The sequence below is a fragment of the Schistocerca gregaria genome, chromosome 6 (genome assembly GCF_023897955.1).
Source record: "Schistocerca gregaria isolate iqSchGreg1 chromosome 6, iqSchGreg1.2, whole genome shotgun sequence".
Taxonomy (NCBI): domain Eukaryota; kingdom Metazoa; phylum Arthropoda; class Insecta; order Orthoptera; family Acrididae; genus Schistocerca; species Schistocerca gregaria.
In genome coordinates, this window is record NC_064925.1 from 99,548,804 (window position 1) to 99,575,321 (window position 26,518).

At 40.8% G+C, this 26,518-nt stretch overlaps 1 long non-coding RNA gene across 1 annotated transcript; it reads left to right on the top strand.

Annotated features, from left to right (window-relative positions):
• Nucleotides 1-4,049: 4,049 nt before the first annotated feature.
• On the top strand, nt 4,050-26,518 carry LOC126278087 (uncharacterized). The gene is made up of 4 exons (XR_007550643.1): nt 4,050-4,219; nt 24,918-25,120; nt 25,465-25,637; nt 26,204-26,518. It is a non-coding gene; the product is annotated as an uncharacterized LOC126278087 (long non-coding RNA).

Sequence of the window (26,518 nt, forward strand, 5' to 3'; positions counted from 1 at the left end):
TTATCGTTGATTTTCGTCACCAGTGCGTCAGTCACTAGGCTAGTCCAACCACGGCGACCGTCACTGTGAACATTGGTAATGCCGTCTTTTTTGTCTCACTTGGCTTTCAGTGATTACTCTTTTCTCGTACTCATAACAAAGATCACGATAAATTCCAATTTGTTTGCAGTTTTCTTGCCAACAAAAAATTACACAGAACGTACCTGACAAGTTGCAGTGTTCTCTACTGCAGCACACATTTTAGTAAGTCACAGAAAGCAAAGACAAAGGCTAGGTGTGTACCGAATGTGGGAAAACTATGATGTTTTGGATGGGCTTTTAGAATAGGTAGCTTAGTACATTGTTTGATAATCATATTATGGTTATTATTGCCTACTGCATAATGTCTGATGCGATAACAGACTGCAGAGGGGCACAGTGGTTTGCTTGTATAGACAATCACACTTGCTAAAATATACTACAGTCTTCAATGCTGTTACAGCCATTCTTACTATCACCAGTACACTGGCAGCAGTCTCTAATCGTTTTCAGTGCTTGTATTTAACTCTTTTCACGTTGAATAAGAAGTCAGTTTTCTTAGAAGTAGACACGTTTTGTTAAAAATGCTAAAGAAACCTCCATATATGTAAAAATGTAGAAAAGAGTGATTAAAAGATGAAGCGGTAAAACACAGTATTAAAAAGATACTGTCAAATAAAACAAAGGTGCAGTGTTGTCTTTGTCAATGGCTCCTGAACTGCAAATGTTTGGGTCTGGGGTATCATTTTAAATCTGTCAAGCATGTGAAAGCGGCTAAACCATTTTCTTGTGATAGACAGTCTAAATTGAATTTTCAGCCTCAAGTTACAACAGTTGGAACAACTAGAACTGAGGTCAGAATGAGATAGTTTGTGAATATGTGTCATACCAGGTAGCTTGTTGACCACCACAGAGAGCTGAACAAGTTGTGTTTCCAATAAGAGATTCGAAAATACATCACAGGAAATGCAGTGAAATGATAAAAATGTAATATATAACAATTTTGATGAGAAATGGTGTTGATGGTAGTTTGTTATCATACTTGTGGCCGAGAACAATGACACTACTGTTACAAAACAGGTATGTGTTTCTATTTTGTACTTCTCAGAAAACAAAGGGTATGTAGTATCAAAATTTTTGAAACTTTTAGAGGTTGACTCAGGTGATGAAACAGCAACTGTTGAATATTTGAAAGCTATATTATTTGACTTTGGCTGAATTTGCAGAAAATGCATGCTATTAGCACAGAGAACACTCCTATTACAGTCTGCAAAGACAAAAGAGTAATACTCTCCATAAACGAAAGATTCCATACCTAATCCTCATATCATGTTCTCGTCACTACATGTTGGCCCTTTCTCACTCGTGTAAAGAAGAATTACCAGCCTATTTGGAATTCATTTTTTCTGGAAACACACAATTGGTTTTACTGCTAATTTATAAGGCGAAAGGCCTACAGTGATCTATGTAATACACTTTATGAACAGGATAACTTGTAGATACTGCAAATCGCCAGAAAACGATGAATTTCATTTGAACCTGTCTGTGAGCACGTACTTAATCAGTGGGTGGTTCTGACGGAACACTTCAGGGGAGCGTAGTGAATGAAAAGTGCTACACTGATCGGCCTCTATATAAAATCTATAAAGACATTAAGAACAAATTGTTTTCCATATGTCTACAACCAATTCTGTGAGAGTGCAACACTGTTAGTAAGGCACTCTTGTTTAGATGTGCCAATCTCACCAAGCTGCTGCAAGATCTCACTGTTCTAATCGGAACACTTGTACAAATCGTAAGGGTAAAAGGATGTCAAGATGACCTGTTCCTTTTTTGTAAATGTTAAGATTATTCTTTGTCCAAAAGCACATTTGGGTTCTGTTTTTGAAATGCTATTAGGAATTTTGCATACCAATCGTAGAATAACTATGAGTATTGAAATGAGAATTTGGAAATCTTGCATTAACTTTACTGCATACACTATCAGGGAGCTTCAATCCTGTTTCTCTAAGAATGTTGAAGTCCTACGCAAGGCATTGTCTACAGGACCAGAAAACTAGAGGACAGTATCACGCCATTAGCTTTGGAAACAGGTATCAGACCGGCCTCTGTCTTACTTAGAACGCCAATGGCAGAAAATCCACTTTGTGGAGTGATAGAATTTGACAGACACGATTGGATAATGGTTTGACGTATCAAAATATGAGGATGCAAGCCATCAGAAGCCTTTTAGTGAATTCTGCAGTTTGGTTAACGTACTTCTAGTTCTGCCTTGGTCAAATGCAGAAGAAGAGACGTGCTTCAGTGAATGTAATATTGCCAAAAGTCCGTATGCGAGCAGGATGGGGAGCGCCATGCTCAATTTTATTCTAAAGATTCGTGCTGGGCTTCAGCGCCTCTGAACGTGTTTCACAACTTTCAGTTTAAAGAGGTGGTTCTGAAAAAATAAATAACTGCAAAAATTTATAAATGTTTTGGGTTACTACACTACAATGCTTTACAAAAAAATATTGTTTGTTTTATAGGTAAGAGTAGTGGCGTTAGTAGTGACAACCCAGAAGCCTCAACATTTAACACAGTTTGTAGAAACAGAAGTGGATTACCACGATAGACCTGTTTTTCATATGGAGTGAACTGTTCCATTCAAAATTCAGGTGTTATACCGGTACTAAAGCCGGTCCACACGCAACGATCTGTCTGCGCAGACATCGGCGCAAATGTCTGTACACGCGAAAGATCGCTGTAAATGTGGTGTGTTTACACGACACAAACCCCGATCTAGTACTCGCCTGCCATCTGTCGGTATAGAAAAGAAATATCAGTGGCAAGCGACTACGCTCCCCGTAAACGTCAACATTTTAATTCAGTTATTTTGAAATATAGAAATGGAGGAAGTTCTGTTGTGGTTTGTGTTCGCAACTTGTGCTGCAAAAAACATCCAGACCAACCGCAGGAAACAAAGAAAGCAGACAAAATGGTGTAGACAGTGGCTGCTAAAGCGAAAGAAGTTTTCTCACGTAAATTTACTACAAGAGTTGCAGGGCGAACCTAAAACATGGACAAGTATATTCATGTTTCTTTTTATAATAGCAGTTAATTTTCTATTATGTTTGCACACAAATACATTCTTTTGAATAAACTTTTGGTAAACGTATGTGAAATATATTGTTTTACATTAACTCGCACATTGACACTCCAATTTCATCTTCAATTGTACTCCTGCTTGGTCTTGGCGTTTCTTGATCACTAAGAAAGCCAAGCAGATCAAAATACCATAACGTTGGATGGTATAATTGATCTACTCCTACACCAGATCTTCTAGATTTCTGAACTTTGGATAACTCTTTTCGGTAAACAGTTCGCAACGATTTTTTTTTAAATTACTGTATCTATTTGCCGAGGCGTCAACTGCCCGCAATTTTTCAATTAGAACTTTGTATGGTGCTGTCTTTTTGTCTCGGTCACTATATTCTTTACTTTTAATCTTCCACAAACATGGGTAGTTTCTATATATTTCAATGAATTCATTTACGAACTCTCGAGATCACACGAGTATCAGCCATTTTAATGCCCTGTGCCCACAAATACAAACACTAGACTGAGCAAACAGCTGTTTCGCACCAGATTTGCGGCGATCTCCTATCCACACGCTCCAACTTGTCTGCACAGATGCGGTTCGAACCCACAGACTTGAAAGGTTTCGCTCAAACCACCAACTCCAACTCCCAGGTTTGCACACACCTCAGGTTGGTGCAAATCTTGTGTCCACACGCAACGATATCTCTGCGCAGATGTTATGTGCGCAGACATTTGCGCAGACAGATCGTTGCGTGTGGACGGGCCTTAAGGGAAAGTGTTATCGTAATATGGAAATGTTAATATTCATTAGTCGGAAGAAAGAAAGAGAATGCAAAAAATAGAGTGCTTTTACTATATGTAAAGCATGATCCTAATACAAGTACTTTTTTGTGGTCGATTTCCGGCAGATGGTGTTGGTTAGACGAAATACGTATCACAGTTGGCAACGCTGCCCCAAATTGACAAACATAATTTCTGATCTTGTCAAATCTGAAATCAGTGTCAAACAGAGTAGCCGATGAAGTACTGAAGCGGTTTCGTTAGGGTAGATGCTAGATGAGATGCGCGGTACAGATAGCTACAGAATTCAGCTGTATACCTTATTAGTGCTTGATGATTTAAGGTAAGGCTTTCCATGCGCCTTCTATGTGGCGAAGAAATAAAGTCACAGTTGCGCATGTCAGACGTGGTCGACTGCGTTCTTAACACATGAGCCTAAACATTGGACGATTGAACAGTGGAAAAACGCTGTGTGGAGTGACGAATCACGGTACACAATGTGGCAATCCGATGACAGGCTGTGGGTATGGCGAAAGCCCGGTGTACGGCATCTGCCAGTGTGCGTAGTGCCAACAGTAAAATTCGGAGGCGGTGGTGTTGTAGTGGGTCGTGTTTTTCATGGAAGGGGCTTGCATCCCTTGTTGTTTAGCATGGCACTATCGCAGCACAGACCTACATTGATGTTTTAAGCAGTTTCTTGCTTCCCACTGTCGAAGAGCAATTCGTCTATGGCGATTGCATCGTTCAACACGATCGAGCACATGTTCATAATGCACGGCCTCCTGTGGGAGAGTGATTACACGACAATACCATCCCTGTAATGAACTGGCCTGTACAGAGTTCTGACCTGAATCCTGTATAACACCTTTGGGATGTTTTTGAAAGGCAGACTTCGTGCCATGCCTCACCGACTGACATAGATACCTCTCCTCAGCCCAAAACTCCGTGAAGAGTGGGCGGCCATTCCCCAAAAAATCTTCCAGCACCTGATTGAACGTATGCCTGCGAGAGTGGAAGCTGTCATCAAGGCTAAGGGTGGACCAGCACCGTATTGAATTACAGCATTATTGATGGAGGGCCACTAACTTGTAAGTCATTTTCAACCAGGCGTCCGTATACTTTTGATCACATAGTGTAGGTTGTTTATGTAGGCCAGGAACTGAACAGTTACGCTGTTCGTGTCCCGTTGACAGAGCATGGTGGTAGCATATCAATAAAATAAAAGGCCAAGAAATGGAAAATTGAAACCTACAGAAATATCAAAAGTTTTGTGTTCGAAAGACTGCAGTTATTCTGCAGAAGGGCAAGCCAGTGCACATGCCCACAAGTATCTGCAATTATGCAAGAACCCCCACAGAATTAATTTCTTTTAAACTAAGAAAACATCTATGCAAAAGATCAAAACTTACCAATCTTTCAGGTTCTGAATCTGATGAAATTGAATTTTCCATGTGTACTGGAATATCATGCGACCATGCTGTTGATACAGGTGATGTGTTCATTTACTAGCGAATACTGTTAAATATTTGTATTTCTTTATTGACCATGCAAATAGTAATTTAGTACATAGTTCGTACACAGTATGGAACAGATCAGGTTTTATATGGTAAATACATAGGCCCTATTAAGCTTTTGAAAAATAATTGAGTATATATTGCATATGTCAGAAACATATTTTGAAAAACAAATAATATGATTGAAGGAATTGTATGGTTAAGAACTTTCAATTATTTACACTGCTTTTTATGGTGTTCCAAAAACTAAGAAACACACAAGAAGCAGCGGTCGAGCATGTACTTTTCCATTTTCACTTTTTTCGTTGTTGTTCTGAATACATTAAATACAGGAGTAAGTTGGGTGGGCCTGGGGTGGTCATGGAAATTGACAAGTCGCAGTTTGGGAGGAGAAAGTATGGGAGGGGTAAGCCTGTGGTTGGTTTATGGGTGTGGAGGGCTGTGGTATTGGGGGCAGGGTCTTCAGAATGTGTTTTTAGAGTTGTTGAGCATTGTACAAAAAGGGAGTTAGTGGGTTTGGTTCAGGAATATGTAGAAGAGGGTAGTACTGTAGTTTCAGATGGGTTTTCTTCTTATAGTGGGTTGGGTCGGCAGAGGTATCAGCATTTAGTAGTTAACCACGATGTCGAGTTTAAGAAATATCAGGGTGGAGCCTGTACTAATACTATAGAGGGGTTTTGCGAGGCTGTTAAATCTGTTATTGGGAGGGGGAAGAGGCGCTCTTCTAGCCTTCAGGCTCATGTAGATGAATACTGTTGGCAGAAGAGCGTCCCTGAGGGCTGTTGTATTTTTAGGGATTTTTTAAGGGCTGTCAGTAAGGTGTATAGGTTGAAGGTTATGGGTTAGTGAGGTTTGGGAGGGGGTGGGTGTTGGTAAGGTTTGGGGAGGTAGGTGGGTGTGGGGTGGTCGAGGTTTTTTGATTCTACTGTGGAGGATTTGTTTTGTTGTAGTATTTTTAGTTGTAGTGTGTGATTCAGATTTTTGTTTTGTTTTTGGTGATTATTTGTTTCAAGGGCTTTGATTGTGTGTGTGTGTGTGGGGGGGGGGGGGATTTGTGATATGGTATTGTGAGTTTGTCAGTCTTTATAAGTGAAGGGAAGTATTCAGTTTCAATGTGTGGCTGTAGCTGTGGGTGTTTTGGTATCTGTATTTTCTGCTGACCTATATAGGTCAATAGGAAGTGTTGGATTCCAATTTTGTCTTGTGTTTTTTGAGGTAGTGATTTTTTGTGACCTGTATAGGGCAAGGGAAGTGTTAGATTCCAGTGGATATTGTTTTCAGTTGATTTTGGGAAGGTTGTGGTAGTTTTATCGTTTGGTTTAGTGTGTGCGTTTTTTAATATGTCCCCACCCAAAAACCACTAATTTCCTCTGCTTGTCCCGTTAGTTTCTTTATGTTTTTTTAGAAATGTGTTTGATGGTTTTTTGATCTATTTTTCTGTTTGCTGTCAAGTTTATGTAATGACGTCAGTCGTGATATGGGAGTTGTTGTGAATGGTCGTTTCCGCCAATCATTGGTCAAAGCAGACAGGTGGAATCGGACTTTTCCGTTAACCCATTTTTATAGCATGTGTTAGTGTATTTAATTTTTCATTTATGTTATCCAGCTGTTTCTCCCATTTCAGATTTATTTATTTTTTATATGTTCACCAAAAATTTTATTTCACTCGCCAATGACAGTTTTTCTGCTAATCTAAAAAATAGATGTTGCAGGGTTGAGTTTCTTTGTAGTGTAGGAACTGAGTCATTGGTTCTTCAGATATTTATTACTAGCTGCTTAGTTCTGAACCACTGTGTTAATTATCGTATTAAATCCACAACTTTTTAAAGTGTCTTCGTGGTGTGACTTAATTGGGGTATTTATGTCATCTGCGAGAAGTACTGTGACCCCATTAGTTAAATTTTCTGCTAGATTGTTAACTTAAGAGATCAAAAAGAATGAACACAAGAACTGTCCTTTAATGATCTCATCTGATTTTTTTGCACTTTGTTGTATAAATTAGAAATTTTGTATGTTTTTGTATCTTAGTATTCAATTTGAGTGATTTGTTGTTGATCATGGAGATAAGATTGGACCAGTTGTTTGGTAGGCCTGGCATTCCATAGTTACTTAGTTTCTGCAACAGAATATCATGATCAGTTACATCAGAAGCTTCACCAAGGTCAAGGAGTATGCTGGAAACATGCTGTTTTTGTATAGGAGGGCAAAAACAGCTGACAGGGTTGATCTGCAAGTTTGAAATCCACATTGTGAATCGCTTATCGTTTGTTTATTTAGGAAGGCTGTTAATCACCTAACAAACAGTTTCTCAAGAATTTTGCTGAAGTGCGAAAAAACTCCTATAGTTGGCAGCTTCACACGTCTTCTGTTCTTGTACAGTGGTGTTACTTTTGCAGTTTCCAGATTTTTAGGCAATACGCCACTCGTGCCTGACAAATTGTGAATATGTTCTACAATGAATACACATACTTTGATGATAATATCCAGTATTTCTTCAGCACCCAAGATATTTTTATTGGGTGGTTGTTTATAACTTTAGATAATTCCTCAGGTGTTATAGGAGGCCCGAAATGTATTCTTGTACCGATTTTTGAATCGGGTTGTAGTTTATTCTGTTGGTTTGTGTATTGTTATGTTTCGTAAGCAGGTGTTACGCTATATTTGAAAAGTATCTTTAAAATTTACCAGCCACTACAGTGGGGTCAGTTATTGTACTGTTTTTTCCATGAAGTTCCTTGTTGTAATCTAACAAATCACTTTTTTCCCCCAGAACTACTGGTTATACAAGTTGGATTAGTTACAGCTAGTTTTAAGCCAAGGACTTCAGCAAATCCTTGACTTCACCTTTAAATTTATTGGATTTGGGGAAATTGGTGTTAGTCTTAACACATGATTACATTTATCTGGAGGATGTTGAAATATTTCGTCAATGCTACGGTATGATGATAAAAAACTTTATTAAAATTTGGTGGTCTATATACACAAATCACAATACTTTGATTTGACAACTGTCTCATTCTGTGTGAGAGTTGTCAAATTTGGTTATATTGTAGGATTATATATTATCTGACACATATGCAGCTACCAGAGTGTTTGAGAATTTACAAAATTTGGCAACTAATTTGAACTGTTCTAACATGTCTTTATTTAACCAGTGCTCAATAAAGCATGAAACAGAAATCACTCACATTGTTTAGCAAGATTTTTATTTAATTCAGTTTGTTGGATTGAGACTGAACATTGTAGTGGATCAATTTGAAGAAAGAAGCAATAGGGAATGTATTGTTTCTTCCCTGACCTCTTATTTTTTTTTTGTATATCCAGCATTGTTAGCTGTTAAAAATTCTCGTTGCCAGCCGGTATTCTGGATCCTATCTTTCTTGTGCTTTGATGTTTCTAATAATAATCCACCTGCTGAGACGTGTTTCTTTCATCTTAGGCACTCATACTTCACTCCCAAGGGAGCTCGCCACTCTGTGACAGGTTCGTGCATGGCCACCATGGGCCCCAGCCTTTGCAGCATCTTTTCCCTTCTGTGTTGTATGTCTATCCTCTTGCTAGTCTTTTTCCCCTCCCTTGGGGAAAATGTCTGGTGTGTTATTGAAATGATCCACATTGTCTGTCACTGACATAAGAATAGTCTCACCACTGTAATTTTGTTCCCTTTTCCTTTCTTTGTTTCCCTTCTTGTCTCATTCCTCCATTTCGGCATTAGGGATTACTCTTTTTCATCTCCCTCCCTGTGCAGTCCTGATGGCCACCCCGCACGTCTGACGCATTACAGGTGACGGGGTAATGGGTAATTCCTAGCTCTGGGTTCACAGGCCAGGTCCAGGGAGGGGTGATTGCCTGAGCTGCTACCTTACCAAATTGCTGATTGTTTCCTCTGTCAGGTGTGTGGAAAGTGTGACCTGAGGTGTGAACAATCACCTAAGGTGGGTGTGCCCCCTGTGAAGGGCTCTCCCAGTTGGAAGGAGTGGCCATCGGAGATGCTGGCAATCATGGGGGATTTTCTTGCAATGAGCCAATCATCTTCACAGTCAACGTCTATGAAAAGTAAATGGAATAAGGATAAGGATTCAAAGACACAGCCAGATGCACCACTGTTCCTCATGTTTCATGTAATGAAGACAGTCAGTGCTTCGCAACGATAAATCTGTTTACTATTCAGAAAGGTGTTGATGGTATTGCTGGCCCTGTGAAATCATGCTCTCATTTATGGAATGGCACTTGCTTTCGGAGACAACTTCTGATTCTCAAACCCAACAACTGCTTGTCGCCTTGCTTCTCCACTGCTATCCTGTTTGTGTCAAGAGCAATAGACCTCTGAATTCTTCCCATGGTGTTACCTACACTAGGCTGCTCGATAGTCTGACAGAGACTGAAATTCAGTCTTACCTCTCTGATCATAGTATCATTGAAACTGGCAGAAGTAAAGCTGTGAGTACCGGGCGTGATTCGTGCTTCGGTAGCTCAGATGGTAGAGCACTTGCCCACGAAAGGCAAAGGTCCCAAGTTCGAGTCTCGGTCGGGCACACAGTTTTAATCTGCCAGGAAGTTTCATATCAGCGCACACTCCGCTGCAGAGTGAAAATCTCATTCAGAGTATCATTACCATCCATCTGGTGATGAAAAAGGTAGATTCCTCCTTAGTGCCTGCCTGCACTCTTTTTCTCACCTTTATAGAATCGTGCTTACATCCAAGATCAAAGCAGGCTGTGAAATTATCACAGCCCAACTGTGCATTCTGAACCTGCGCTGCTACCAGTGTCATTGTTTCAACCACACTAAAATGTATTGTCGACACATAGCCAAATGTGTAACCTGTGTTAGGGATGCGCATGAGGGTGACCACCTCCTCCCCACTGTATCAACAGCAATGGTGGCCACACCACCACCTCTCGGGATTGTCCCATGTATCTTACTGAGCAGGCTGTCCAGAGGATCCGGGTAAAGGAAAAAGTGCCTTACCCAGTCGGCTGCAAGTTATTGTCTAGTTGCGAACCCTGTGTTCTCCCGTCTGGCACTTAGAGTTCTGTTCTTGCTACCTCTCACTCCATGGAGGACATGGCCATGTGGCCTTACATTCAGCTCTGAGTTTGTGAAATCACCCAGTGTCAAGGTAGCATCACCATGCCCCCATCCAGCTGTACAACAAGCCATCAAACTCTCACCTCAAGGGGCGAAGCTACTAGATACACAACCGGGAGGTCAGAAAGGACAGGAGGAGTACTCCTGTGAAGACATCCTATGTCCCTCCAACCAGCCGACACCTGTGTCTTCCTCTGCTAACCAGAAAGGCTCAAAGAAGTCCAACAAAGGCAATCAACCTTCTTCTTCGCAGACTTGAAGATGATGCTCTTTGATGGTGTTGCCATGTGCTACCTTAGCCCCGCCGGCATCTGTATCACCAGTGCACACCACCAACTGTTTTTCTGCATTGGACTCCACAGACAAACAGTACAAGCAAGCCGATGCTTCTGTGGTCCTCATGGAGCAGTATCCTCATGCTTCTGTGCCCTGTAGCTGAATGTCTTTGCAGACTGTCACTCGGGAGCCACTGAGGTGACACCCCTTCACATCTTCCTCCTCATGATTCTCGTCCAATGGAATGTTCGTGGCCTTTGGCCCCACAAAGGGGATTTATGGCTGCTTTTAACATTGAAGCATCCCTTTGTACTCTGCCTTCAGGAAACAAAAATGCTTCCTCATGACCGCTTTGAGCTCTCACATTTCTTCCCAATTTGTTTTGACCTCCCCCTGAAGTTGGCATTCCATCTTGGAGGCATCATGCTGCTCATACAGGATGACATTCATAGTCAACCCATCCCTTGACTATGCATCTTAAAGCTGTTGCAGTTCGCCTTTTCCTTCCTCATCTGAATTTTCCCTTTGTATCATTTACATCCCTCCATCATTCAGTGTCACCAGGGCAGACTTCCTTCAGCTTATTGGGCACCTGCTTCAGCAATTTCTGCTACTTGGTGACTTTAATGTGCTTCATCTCATTTGGGGTTCTCCCAAAACTTGTCAGAGAGGTGCCCTCTTGGCTGATCTTCTTAAGCAGCTTAACGTCTTCTGCCTTAGCACTGGAGCACCCACATTCCTTTCCGACTCCACACGCATCTATTCCCATTTTGACCTATCCTTCTGCACTGCCCGGCTTGCCCATCGTCTTGAGTGATCTATTCTTTGACACATACTTGAGCGACCATTTCCCATGTGCTATCCATCTGCTGACTCATACCCCACATGCGTGCACACCAAAATCACAGCTTACTAAGGCTGACTGGTGGCTTTACTCCTCACTGGTGAACTTTGAAGAACAAGATTACATCAGTTGAGATAACCAGGTGGAATATCTCACAAACACTATCCTTACTGCTGCAGAACATTCCATGCCTCCCACTTCCTCTTTACCATACTGTGTCCTAGTCCCTTGGTGGACTGAGGCCCTCGCCCTCGGAGATGTGCTCTCCGCGTTTTTAACCATCATCCTATGATGGAAAACTGCATTCATTATAAACAGATGCATGCAAAACGTCATTGCGTTCTTCAGGATAGAAAAAATGCTAGCTGGATTTAATTCACTAGTTACTTTAACAGTTCCATCCCTTCCTCAGTTGTGTGGGCCAACCACCAGTGGCTCTCTGGTACCAAGATACATTCACCAATTTTCAGCCTGACAGTAGCGGATGATGTCATTGTGGGCCCTCTTGCTATCTCAAACACCTCGGGCTGCCATTTTATGGAAATTTTGAGCCCTCTCCCCTATCACACTGCCTTCCGCCATCGGAGACAAACGGAGGAGGCTTGGGAGATACCCTTCTCTTCTCAGAATTATGAGTGCTACAATGCTGCCTTTACTGTGAGGGAGCTAGCTGGTGCTCTCAGTTCATCCTGATCCTGTGCCCCAAGGCCAGATGCTGTCCATTCAGATGTTGCAGTACCTTTCTCTTGTGGGCAAGCACTTTCTACTTGATACATAAAACTGCATCTAGGCAGAATATAAATTTTCTGGGCGTTGGTGTGAAGCCACTGTCAAGCCCATAGCTAAGCCCGGTAATGACAAACACCTTTCTTCTAGCTACTGCCCCATTTCTTTCACCAGCTGTGTTTGCAAGGTGATGGAACGTGTGATTAACGTCAGCTGGTATGGTGGCTAGAGTTTTGCAATTTACTAATGACTGCACAGTGTGGATTTTGAGCACAGCGGCGTTCTGCAGTTGACCACATTGTTGCTTTATCCACCCATGTCATGAATGGTTTTCTGTGGAAATCCCAGACTGTGGCCATGTTTTTGGATTTGGAGAAAGCCTATGACACCTGCTGGAGAACCGGTACCCTCCATACTCTACACGTGGAGCGTCCATGGCTGCCTGCTCTGTTTCCTTCAAGAATTTGAAAGAGACAGAGTTTTCAAGATGCGTGTGGTTTCTGCCTTGTCGGACACCTTTATCCAGGAAACCGTGTTCCTCAGGGTTCTTTCCTGAGTGCCATCCTCTGCTATCGCCATTAACCCTGTAATCGCCTGTCTCCCGCCAGGCATCTCCGGCTCCCTTTTTGTCAAAGACTGTACCGTCTATTGCAGTTCTTCGTGGGCCTGTCTCACTGAGCGGAGTCTTCAGTGATTTCCTGATTGTCTTTACTCCAGCAGCATCAACAATGGCTTTCGTTTTCCCATTGACAAAACTGTCTCTTTGAATTTCTGGTGGCGCAATTGGTTTCTCCCACCACCTTTACATTTTGGTCCTGTTACTCTTCCATGCATTGGAACTATGAAATTCCTGGGGGGTCATGCTCGAAAGGAAACTCTCTTGGTCCTACAATGCATCTTACCTGGCAGCCCACTGTATGCGGTCACTCAATGTCCCACGTGTCCTCAATGGTACTTCCTGCGGTGCAGATAGAACCATCCTATGCTTGTACCGGTCCTTTGTCCATTCGAAACTCAACTATGGGTGCTTTGCTTACGCATCTGCATGTCCGTCGATCTTATGGCATTCCAACACTATGCTTCACCGTGGCATCTGTTTGGCCTTCGGCACCTTTTACACTAGCCTGGTTGAGAGTCTGTTTGCTGAAGCTGCTGAACTACCACTGTCCTACCACCATGACTTTCTCCTCAGCAGGTATTAATGTCATTTGTCTGCCATGCATGGCCACCCATCCTATGCCTCAATCTTTGTTGATTCCTTTGGTCACCAATATGGGGCATGTCCCTCTTCCATTACCTCCTGGAGTCCTCTTTCGGCACCTGCTCCGGCGGCTTAACTTCACACTACCTGCAACTTCCCCGGTTGGTGTGAACCCTTCACCACCTTGGCTCCGTAAAGCAGCCCATGTTAACATTGGCTTTCATTCGCTTCCTGAGGACACTATTCCAGCCTCGCTCTATCACCTTCAGGTCGGCATTCCTTCTAATGAGGGAGTCGTGCTGCTCATATGGGATGATGATCATGTTCAACCCATCTCCCTGACTACCCATCTTCAAGACGTTGCAGTTCGCCTTTTCCTTCCTCACATGACCTTTTCCTTGCAGTTCGCCTTTTCCTTCCTCACATGACCTTTTCCCTTTGTACTGTTAATATTCCTCCATTATTTGATGTCAACTACCACAGAACATCTTAAACATGATAACATATCTATATGATGGCTGCAAATACTGCGTACTCCACATGGGAAATATGACAGAGCCCATAAAAGTAACAACTGCAGTCTGGCAGGGTTGCATTTTGTCACAAACACTTTTTCTACTCATTCTAGACTCTGTTATGAGAAGAGTCACAGCAGGCAGGAGACGAGAAATCCAGTGGGGATCCACGAACGTGTGGAGGATTTGGATTTTGCAGATGACATAGTTTTATTAGCTCCAACGCTGACTGATATGCAAGCTAAATTAAACTTCCTGAAAGAAGAAGCGGAGACTGCTGGCCTCAAGATAAGTACAGGCAAAACAAAATGAGAGTAAATGCAGGGAACATGAAGGTGCCACTGTTAATAGGTGAGCAGCGGGTGGAGACTGTAAACTCATTCCTGTATCTGGGTAGTATAGTGGCGGAAGATGGTGGAGCTGGAGATGACGTGAAAAACCGCATTAAAAAGGCAAATGCTGCCTTCATACAATTGTATCCAATATGGAAAAATAGAAATATCACATACAAAAGAAAAATCCGTATTTTTAATACAAATGTGAAGGCTGTCCTTCTGTAAAAGCTGGAAAATGGATAAAAAGATAACATCCCAGTTACAAAGCTTCATAAATAGATGTCTTCGATGCATCATGAATATCTGGTGGCCAGAAAAAATTTGTAATGAGGAGCTCTGGCGAATAACAAACCAGATACCTATAAAAGACCAGATACGAGAGAGAAAGTGGGGCTGGTTGGGGCACACCTTGAGAAAACCAGACGGAGCCACCGAGAAAAAAGCATTGGGATGGAATCCCCAGGGAACAAGGAAGAGAGGAAGACCAAGGGGCATATGGAAGAGGACAGTGGAAGGGGAAGCTAAGAGTTGGCAAGACCTGGGCAGAACTCAGACAAATGGCCAAAGACTGAGACAGATGGGGAGTTCTCCTGGATGCCCTATGCCCCCATAGGGGCCATAGGAATTAAGTCAAGTAAGTCATTTGATGTCAACAGGACAGACTTCCTCGAGCTCATTGGGCAGCTACCTCACCTCTTTCTGCTGCTCGTTGACTTTAATGCTCACAGTCTCCTTTGGCGCTCTATCAGAACCTGTCGGAGAGGTGCCCTCTTGGCTGACCATCTTAATCAGCTTAACCTCTTCTGCCTTAACACAGGCGCACCCACATTCCTCTCAGACTCCATGCACACCTATTCCCATTTGGACCTATCCTTCCACACTGTCCAGCTTGCCTGTCGTTTCAAGTGGTCTGTTCTCTCTGACACATACTTGAGCGACCACTTCCCATGTGCTAGTCATTTGCAGACTCTTACTCCACTTGTGTGCATATCCAAATGGCAGCTAACTAAGGCCAACCAGAAGTTTTACCCCTCCCTGATGACTTTCGAAGAACAAGATGACCAGGTGGAATATCTTAAAACTGTTATTGTTACCGCAGCAGAACATTCCATTCCTCGCACTTCCTCTTTCCTTTACCATGCCTTGTCCTGGTCCCCCTCCCCGTCCTGGTCTGCTGGTGGACTGAGGCATGCCGCGACACTATTTGCGCATGGAGACATGCTCTCCACATTTATAACCGCCATCCTACAATGGCAAACTGCATTCATTATAAACAGATGCATCCACAGCGTCATCGCATTCTTTGGGGTAGCAAGAAGGCTAGCTGGATTTCACTCACTAGTTATTTTAACAGTTGCACGCATTCTTCCCTGATGTGGGACAACCTCAGAGGGCTCTCTGGGACCAAGATCCATTTCCCCAGTTTCCGGCAACACAGCAGCAGATGATGTCAACATGGACCTTATTGCTATCTCCAACACCTTTGGTCACCATTTTACAGAGATTTTGAGCTCCTCCCCCTATAATCCTGCATTCCTCCATCTTGAGTGAGCAGAGGCGGCTCAGGTGATACCCTTCTCTTCTTAGAATCATGAGTGCTTCATTGCTGTCTTTACTATGAGGGAGCTAGATCATGCTCTCACCTCATCGCGATCCTCCATGCCCAGGGCCAAACATTCAGATGGTGCGGCACTTTTTTGATATACGATTCCTTAATTGTACCACACTTACACACCATATCTTAAATACCATAAAAGAGGAAGTGGAATGGAATCCTGGTTGGTAGTCACACTTCATAATTAAGACAGTTTATTGACATTACACCTTTAAAAAGAAATGTGAGAACTACAAATTCTGGATGAGCCACTAGATAAAGCTTTTCAAATAGTTAGAAACCCAATGTACTCAGTACTCAAACAGTCCCTTATTATGAAAATAGAATCACTGACAAAAGTCAGAAATTCAATCTCCCATATAGGATTTTTCTGAAAATACATATAATAAAACAATTACAGTGGCACTTAAATTTGGAAGGCAATATGTGAACCACTCCCGGTAGTGGCCAGGTTCTTGAACACTACCAGGCCTAGACCTCTGATGACATTTCACTCCCCACCAAGGTGCTGGCACAATCAAAAATTCCTGCCCAAATCACAAAGACGTTCCAATAACTCTGAAACAATGAAACACTCGGCAGACCCTTCAACTAACTTGTACGTGGACAACTGTATTAATAGAGTGCAGGCTTTAAAAACGGCAACATAAAATCAATTGATTGCAAGAGACACAAAGCACTAGTAAAACTTCTGAGAACTTCCAAGTAACGGCCACCATTTAGCTAGGCCAACTGAACTTTTCCACATCGTCTTAAGGTTGCACTATGAAAGTCTCACCATAATAATAAGTTTAAATGGCTCTGAGAGTGTTAGTGAACAAACACAATAATGGCAACTTACTTCATATCAGGTATACAATACGAGGAAGTGGGTTTCCCAGCTTCACCACTTCCCTTCAAAATTTTTTCCCAGCGAAGTCGCAGAACTTGTATCTCCAAGCTGCCCGTGTCGGCAAAATGCCCAACCAATTTCACACAACATGTAACAATCATCATGCTCGTTTGGCAGCCATTGACACTTGTCTCCCTGTGAAGTCACAAGATCTCCAGGGTTACCTGTCGTAGGCTAACAACCAACTCGCTGCACCTGCCAACCCGCAAGATAAGACACGTGAAAAGCAAAGACAACTTAGCTCAACCACAATTGATCACAACGATACATGGAAAAAAATAACATTGGCGCCAGCTCACCATGGCTCTCTTTCTCTTGTGGGCAAGCACTTTCTGATTAATATGAAAAACTACATCTGGGCAGAAGGCAGGTTTCCTGTTTCCCAAACGCTGGCATGAGGCCACTGTCATGGCCATACCTAAGCCCGGTAAGGACAAACACATTCCATGTAGCTACCACCCCATTTCTCTCACCAGTTGTGTTTGCAAGGCGATGGAATGTATGATTCATGCGGGGCTGGTATGGTAGCCCCAGACTCGCTGTTTACTAATCACTGCAGAGCGTGGATTTCGAGCACGCCATTCTGCAGTTGACCATCTAGTCACTTTTTCCACCCATGTCATAAATGGTTTTCTTGTGGAAATATGACAAGGGCTGTGTTTCTTGATTTGGAGAAAGCCTATGGCACCTACTGGAGGATTGGTATCCTTCGTACTCCCTACACATGGGGCTTCCGTAGCCGCCTGCCCTGTTTCTTTCAGCAATTTTAAAAGACGAAGTTTTCTAGGTATGTGGTATGTGTAGGTTCTGCCTTGTCGGACACCTTTATCCAGGAAGACCGTGTGCTACAGGGTTCTGTCCTGAGCATCGTCCTCTTTGCTATCGCCATTAACCCCATAATGGACTGTCTCCTGCCGGGCATCTACAGCTCTCGGTGACAATTTTGCCTTGCCATGTATTGCAGTTCTCCATGGACTTGTCTCATTGGGCGGCATCTTCAGCAGTGTGTCAATTGTCTTTACTCAAGGAGCATCGACAATGGCTTTTGTTTTTCCACTGAAAAGACTGTTTATATGAAATTCTGGCGGCGCAATTGGTTTCTTCCACCATCCTTACATCTTGGGCCTGTTGCTGTTCCATTTGTTGAAACTAGAAATTCCTGGGGCTTGTGCTAGATCGGAAACTTTCTTGGTCCTCCCACATGTCTTACCTGGCAGCCCACTGTATGCAGTCCCTCAATGTCTTGTGTGTCCTCAATGGTACTTCATGTGGTGCAGATCGAACCATCTTCCTCTGTTTGCACTGGTCCCTTGTCCATTCGATACTAGTCTACGGGTGTTTCGTTAATGCACCTGCACATCTGTCCCTCTTAAACCGTCTCAATACTATCCACCATTGTGGCATCTGTTTGGCCACAAGTGCGTTTCACACTAGCTCGTTTTAGAGTCTGTATCCAGAAGCTGCTGAACTACCGCTGTCCTACTGCCATGACATTCTCCTCAGCAGATATGCATTCAGTTTGTCTGCCATGCGTGGCCACCTACCCTATGCTCATTCTTCAAAAGTTCCTTTGATCGCCAGTATGGGGCACATCCCTCTTCTGTTACCTGCTGGAGTCCGCTTTCGGCTCTTGATCCGGCAGCTTAATTTCACGCTACCTGCAACTTTCCCGGTGGGTATCAATGCTTTACTATCTTGGCTTTTTGTGGCAGCCAGTGTTCACCATGTCCTTCATTCATTTCCTAAGGACACTATTCCAGCTTCGCTCTATCACCTTCAGTTTCACGACCTTCGCTTGGAACTTGGCGATACTACCTTTTTGTACACTCGTGGCTCTTGGACTGACAGTGCTGTCAGATGTGCGTTCATCATTGGCGACCACATCTTTTGATATTGGTCCTCTGGCACACTACTTATTATTTATAGCCGAGCTCTTCGCCCTGTCTCAGGCCACAGCGTACATCTGGGGACACACACTTTTCAATTGTGTTCTCTGCTCAGACTCACTCAGCACTATTCACAGTTTATGTGCGCTGTGCGCTGCCCATCCATTAGTTCAGTGGGTCCAGGAAAACTGTCACTTGCTCACTCTTGGAGCCAGTGTGATGTTTATGTAGGTTCGTGGTCATATCGGTCTGCCAGGAAATGAGGCTGCTGACTCTGCTACCAGGGCTGCAGTCCTTGTACCTCAGCCCACTAGTTCCTGTATTCCCTCCAATGATCTGTGTTGCTGTCTGTCAGAAGGCGGTGCCCTTTGGCATTGCTATTGGTCCTCTCTTCATGGGAATGAGCTCCAGCTTATTAAGCCACTCCCAGTGGCTTGGATGACCTCATCTCGGTCCTCCCGCCGGGTCGTGGTCATTTTAACCATGTTGCTTATTGGGCACTGTCTCTTTAGTCATTCGATAGGTGATGGCCCCCCACCGCTTTGTACACATTGCACCCAAGTTTTAACTGTCCGTCAGTTTGTGATAGAATGCCCATTTTTTAACTGTTTATGTTCCCACTTGGGTTTGCCGTCTGAGTTATTGGCTGTTTTATCAAATGACATGCGGGCTGGCAACCATGTTTTACTTTTTATCCATCAAGGCAATATGACAAGGCCATTTAATTGTCAGTTTTGGACCTCGATTTCTGTATGATGTCTTCTGAAGCCCTTTCTCCACCTTCCTGCTTTTAGCTTTCTTCTCTTATGTCAAGTGGGACTGACATATAGTAATTTTTTAACTCCTCTGTTTCTTCATGTTCTGTAGTTTTGACTTGGGCGCGTATGACCCCAGTTGTTTTTGCCCTTTCAAACAAAACAAAAACTCATACTTTACTGGCCTTCACTCTGTTTTTATTGCTGGTGAAACACAGATGTCTTCAGGCAGACTTTTTTGTTCAAAGATGGCTGCAGTTGTTTTGTACAACTGATAATTTTAATTAATGAAAGGAGCTCCTTCCCATTTCATTTTTTTGTTAAAGTGAAAATTGTGATTTGTGAATTTATCACTTGTTAGTCATTCCATTTCATAGTTTATCCCTGCTTTTGTTCCGTGATTGCAAACAGTGTGCTGTTTGCACTAAAGTATGGTTAACTGTGCTGATTTGTTTGTTCATATATTCTTTACCAAAATTTTCAGGAATTAGGCATAAAACTAATTTCTCGTGTTATGAAGATGAACACTTGGTAAGATATTATTGATGTTTTTAAGAATGTTGTCATATATGTTGTTAGTATCATTGAACTAACATTGATATAACAGTATCACTTGCAGTCAGGCCTTGTGTTAACCATATGAGCCATAGTGGTTTCTGCCTCACACCAGAAACCACTGAGGCTAAAAGTGTTTATATTTTTTATTAAAAATTTTTTGCAGAGGGGAGCATTGGCTTAATAATAGTTTGAAAGTCATACTTTGACTAGATTTTTCACCAGTATGTTTCTGCAGCACCTGCCCTTACTTTTGCTCACTATTAAATCTTCCAGTTTCCGAACTGTATTTCTTGATGTGCAACTGGGTTTTTTATGTTTAGATGCTTTGTAGTCCGTAACACTGTTGGTATCTTTAACCACTGTTTCTTGTGGTGTTTTCTTCTTGCTGGTTTGCATGTAAACATTGTCTTTAATTAGCTTCCTTAAGTAATGTTTCATTACATTTATTCTGACTTTTATGTTGAATGTATTTAAATATAATGTACTGAAGATTGTGCTATGACTGTAATTTACAGAATTTTTTAAAATAATAAAGGGTGTAGTCTGTATTTTATACGATAGCTGTTCATGCAATGTGTTCATTTGTACTAGTTTTGAAACCTTTTTTTCTCCTTAGTGTAAGACTGATTTTGGATCAATATTGCCACTCTATAAAATACTTTTTTTGTTCATTGATTTTTGACAGTTTTAGCTGGATTGTTACAAATTAGCATAGGCATTCGCATTTTGAAATCAGTATGTTAGCAGAGTAGGAAGTTACGAACATATGTAATGAACATATAATACATTAATTAACAGAGCATGTCAGAGATCACCCATGTTTATGTGAATGTTGTTTGTCTGTTATCATAAAATGGCTGACTCAGAACAGATTTGTTTGGATACTCTGTAGTAATTGTTTTGCCCTACTGGGTCTCGCACTTCTGTTCCAGATAGTGTTTGGAGTCAACTCAAATGTTTGATACCACTCATTGGCATTGACATAGTGATGTTTCTTCTGGAAAACCTGGAATTCTCAGGGAATTAAATTTTACCCGGAAAAAATCGGGGAAATCTCAGGGAATTTCAGGAGTTTCATAAGGTCTCAAGGAATGCAACATTTTAACCTAGCATTAAAACTGAATTTTATTGAGTGTGATAAATCAAAAATTTTAAAATATGTAATAATGCAAAGTGCATTAATTACATGAATATTATAACATATTAATTAATGATGCTTAAAAACTGCAGTTGAACTACTGCTTATGGCTGGCATATAGCTCAGCTGGGAGGAAAGAAGTCATTGTGGTATGCTGCCCCCCTCTGCTCTCCCTATTAATTTATCAGGAGCTTCTTTATTCTGTCTTCCTCTTCCTAACACCTTTTTTAGGACACTTTTCCCCCAAGTTTGAGTAGCCATCCTGCATTGAGCCATGATGTCACTTGTTTACAATATTAAGCCAATAAGTATCCAGAGATTAAATATTGTCTATAGGCCCATGCCAAACAATACTTCAAATTGTACTATGTTTGCCAATTATTTGACAGTGTACGGTACCATTTGATGTGTTTCTCAAGTTTAGAGTGAGTTTGTCAGAAGTTTTCACTGATGGGAATATCTGACAAGATGGTAGATATTTTTTATGTTTATACTTTGCTGGATATATTTGGTGAAAAATAGTTTTATTACAATTTAGCTTGCTGTATAATGAGTTTCCACAACTATGGAAACTGAAATAGTGGTTAACAATAAATTAGCAGTGACAATTACCAAAGTGGTAGAGTTGTCACATCTTTCCCAGCATACATTACACAGGGGAAATTTATAAAAGAATAAATATTCTACACGCAGCATACAAGGAGGAGTGCAATAAAATAAAACATATGAGCACCTTGGTTCTTCCACGGATGATGTAAGCTATATGCCCCGGATAATGTAAGCTATATGCTCACAGTCATAATATTTTAATGAATTGTTATTAGGGGCCCAAGTAGAGGAGAATAAATTTTTGCTTAGGGTACTTTGTCACTCAGAGGATAAAATTAGCTCTTAAACAAGATATTAAATGTTTCACTGTCCATTCACAGGAAGCTGATGTAATAATCAGAATTTCTGTGTAACATTCTCTTTAACAGGTTGTAATGTATATATATTTTTTCTCATTCTAAATCATTCCCAGGAACAGATCCTTATTTCGTTTCTTCATCTTCTTGTTGTTGAAAACTCACAGTTTCAAAGTCAATTTTAGAAATGCTTTAAGTGTATTTTTAGCCTTTCTTACTAGAATAAAAATATAGCATGCATGAATACTATTTATTTCAAAAGTGAGTTTAAATTGACATACTTTGTTGGTATGTGTACACTGTGTGTGCTTGACAAAAAAGCTCAGTCATTTACAAGGGTGTAGTGCTAGTCTTAGTAACTTGAGAACTCTAAGATTGGAATTCACGTGAACTGTGAATTGTAAGTGCAATTTAATTTTATATTGAATAGTAGCTTAACAATTTTATTTTTTGAAGTGAAATTTTTGTTCACTGTGGTAATTACGTTTGGTGATCAGATGTTTTGTTGTCTTAGTTGTATTTATTGTATCTCTTCTTTTATTTCTAGGTAAATTCTCTTGTTTTTAATAAGGTATATGGTCTATGGTATAAGGATTGTTTGGTTTAGTTTACTTGTAATCTTGCTGTTATTTTTTGCAACAGAGATTCAAAATTAACCTTCAGTAGTTCAGTTTTATGGGCGGAAATAGGGTGTGTTGTATAAACTACTAAATTTTTGCAACTGTTTGGTGTTGTTAAGGGATACTGTAAATATCACATGTATGAGAATAATAAGAGATTTACGAAGAGGCTATGTCATCACTCTTCCAACTGCTGCATGTGGTAGTGTTGCCAGGATAATTGGCAGCAGTCTGTCAGATGCCGAACATGATTTGACAGCTTGAGACTGTCTTTGTTATAGTTCTGCTGACATACTATTTTTGTTAACGGCTCTCATTCAAATACACCATGCATGAAACTGATGGTTCTGAAAGTAGGGTAATTGATTTTTTTTTTTAATTGTAAAAGGATGTGGGTGAATCTATTAAGTAGAGGTGATCATCAAGAGGGCTAAGGGTGATAATGGAAGTAGATAAGTCGTGCTTTGGTAAGAGGAAGAGTGGTGGAGGCCGTAAAAGATGTTGGTTTTCGGTTTTTGGAACAGAATAGGCTGTATAATAGAGGGGTGTACTATTATGTTAGACGGGTTTGCTTTATATAAGGAGTTCGGCAACAGGTGAAATAATCACCTTTTTGTGAGTCATAATAATGAATTTAAAGACTGAGACTGGGACCTGTGCCAATACTATTGTGGGATTTTTTTTTTTTTTTTGGGGGGGGGGGGTGTCATCAAATTTGTTGTGGTGGTGATAGGTGGTATTCTGTCTTACAAGCTCATCTTGGTGGGTATTGCTGGTGGTAAAAGTGTACTGCAGATATGTATTTTTCTGGTATTTGTGTAGTTAATGGAAAAGTTGTACAGGCTCTGGCTTGAGTTAAATAGGAGTGGGTGGCAGGTTTTTTGTTGTTTGTTTTCTATTTGGTAGGATGGGGTATGGGTTAAGTTGGGTGGTAGTGTTTTTTTGTGTTCGTTTTTAAATGGAGAGGGTGAGGTTTGGAATGAATTTCTTTCATGTATTGCATAGTTTTCTGTTGACTATGGTGTGTGTTCTTATTGTTTCTGTGTTTTTAAATTGGTTGGCGAATTTTGTTATCTTATTATTGTTCACACCATTTTTTCACTATGTTTTGTGCTATCTGTGTTTGATTTGGACCTCCGATGAGGTGTTTGGTGTCTGGTAAGTTTGGTTCTTGGTTTTGTTGAAGTTGTTTTTGTTGTGAGAGTCTTGGCCTCTCTGTACCAGTATTTAAAGTTGAATTATATAGGTCAACTGGCATTGTCATTACTGCCTGTTGCCAGTTTTCATTGTTTTTCGCTGTGTGTGTCAGTCTTGGCTTTTGATTTTGTTTGTAGTGTGATCTGTTTCACGGTTTTAAGTTGAGCAGTGTAGCTTATCGAATGTTGGTAGCAGTTATAGTTTATTATCTCTCATTGCACAGTTTCTGCATTTTTGAAATTATCGTTTGATCACGTTTCTGTTGTTGCATTTTGTTTGTCTCTGGTATTGTGATTTTGCGGATATTATGTCGGGTCTCAATTTGTCTTAACACAGAACCCTATTTTCCTATGATACTTTCATTAGCTTCAGTGATTATTATGAAGAACTTGTACCATTCTATATTTGTTTATAATTGTGCACTATGGAAAGGTTTAAGGCTACTGTTGCCATTTTGAAATAGTGTTTGTGTTGCATCTTGGGGCTTGATATGACATCATTGGGCAAAGCTGATGTATGGTATCAAACCCTCTAGTTTATCTGTGTTCCCCTGGAGTAAAGTAAGTGCATTACTCGGGTGTATGTTGTTAGTAAGAGTACATCGGTATACAGTATTTTGGCTATGTATATCTTCCAAATCCTTGTAGCCCTTTATACACAGTCAAACATGTTAGTGCTGCCTGTCTCTTCCATAAACCAAAAGTAAAAATTCAAACACCATTCAGTACTGTTAAAAATGTAATTTCTGTATATCCCACTTAAATTGAAATTAGTCTGTTTTGCGGTCCTTCCTGAACAGTAGTATGTATTTACCTTGCAGTAAATAGGTGTTCTGTTAATCGTTCAGTTCAGACCATGTGCTGCTGCACAAGATTTGGCCTGACAGAACAGTATTAACACTAGGATGTCACGTGTAGTTAGGAGTTTTTTTGATAATATGTTTATGGTTGGGATAATTATTGAATTGTTACAGATAAAACTGTGGAAATTGTAACATCACTGAGGAATTTGGGTGATGGGAGACACTCCATCCATACTGAAGAAGCAGATAAAATAAAGGGGCATTACTCGGCATGATTCAGCAGGCCCTCTGTCATCAGGGATTTTGCCATAAGTGACAGTCAGCATGTAACAGTGAAGTGTTCACTGTGTGTGCTGATTCTGATCATACAGAGTGTAAGAATTAACTTGGTTTGTCCTCAATTCAAATCATGGTAGATAGTACAACTAGGGAAATGTGCCACATAAAAATGAGTACGTCTTATGGCAGTGTGAAAATCTGACAGTTGTTAATAAAGAAAATAAATATTTGTTTGTTTTTCTTCCTACCTTTACCATAACAAGCTTTCCCTGATATATTTGAAATATTCAGTTCATTATTTCAGTATCAAATGGACTAAGTGACTTTGCTACTGTCCATAATTAAAGTATCAGTATATCCTGAAGTCGATATAAAAGTGAATTTGTAAACACTATAGAAGTGAGCCGCTAAATTTGTTATCTGTGGGTTTCATCAACAGGTGAGTAGTATCAAGATGCTTCGTGAAATCGAGTGTGAATGCTTGGAGGAAAGACAATATCCTTTTCATGGAACACTGTTGAGAAAATTTAGAGAACCAGCATTTAAAGCTGACTGCAAACTACTCTTCTGCTGCAAATGATAAATCATACATGTCGTGTAAAGATTACAAAGGTAAGAGGATTTGGGGCTCATGTAGAGGTATGTAGGCAGCTATTTTCCCCTCTCACTGTTTGCTATTGGAAAAAGAAAGGAGATGAGGTGTGGTACAAGGTACCCCTACTGTGCACCTATGGTGGCTTGCAAAGCATGTATGCAGATGTGCATTCAGTATTGGTAGTCATCAGTAGATCTATTTACTACTGCAATCTTTACAATTGCATTTTTCCATATTTATTACTCAGTTGTAGCAAAAATGCAGTAAGGAAAAAATGTTGAGTTAGAATTGTTTTTAAAGTTAAAATATTTCCTGGGATTTATCTTCTCTAATTTTCCAGATTTGACTAGTTTGTAGGGACTCTGAGCAAGAGGTACAGACATTTGCAACACTATTCACAGACTGAAAGTACTACCAAAGGGTGCTGATTTCATTACGAGGGATTGTTCTGTATCACTTGCTTCCTGCAATAAAATGTATATATCAGAGTCTTAATTCATTGAAAAGAAATTTCTGTTTAACTTTTTTTCTGAAATACACTTTCTTAACTTGTTTTGTAACACAGAAATTATTTGTTTTACAGGCCCAAAAATCTGCTTGAAGGGAACAATAAGAAGTATTAAAAGGGAAAACTAAATACTAGAAGAACAGAATTGATAAAAATTATTGTATCTAGTGTTTTTAGTGTAAAAATGCTGGTAAGTTGCAAAATACAGAAAGGAAATTGTGGAAATCAATTGCATTCTAATTTTCTTTCGCCAGAACACATTTAAAATTGAATCACGGTATTTTCTTGAATATGCTGGAGCCATGTTATAAATGACCCTGTATTATTTAAAATGTTTGTTGATAATATGTAGTACCACTAAAAATAATAAATATCCAGAAATATATTTTA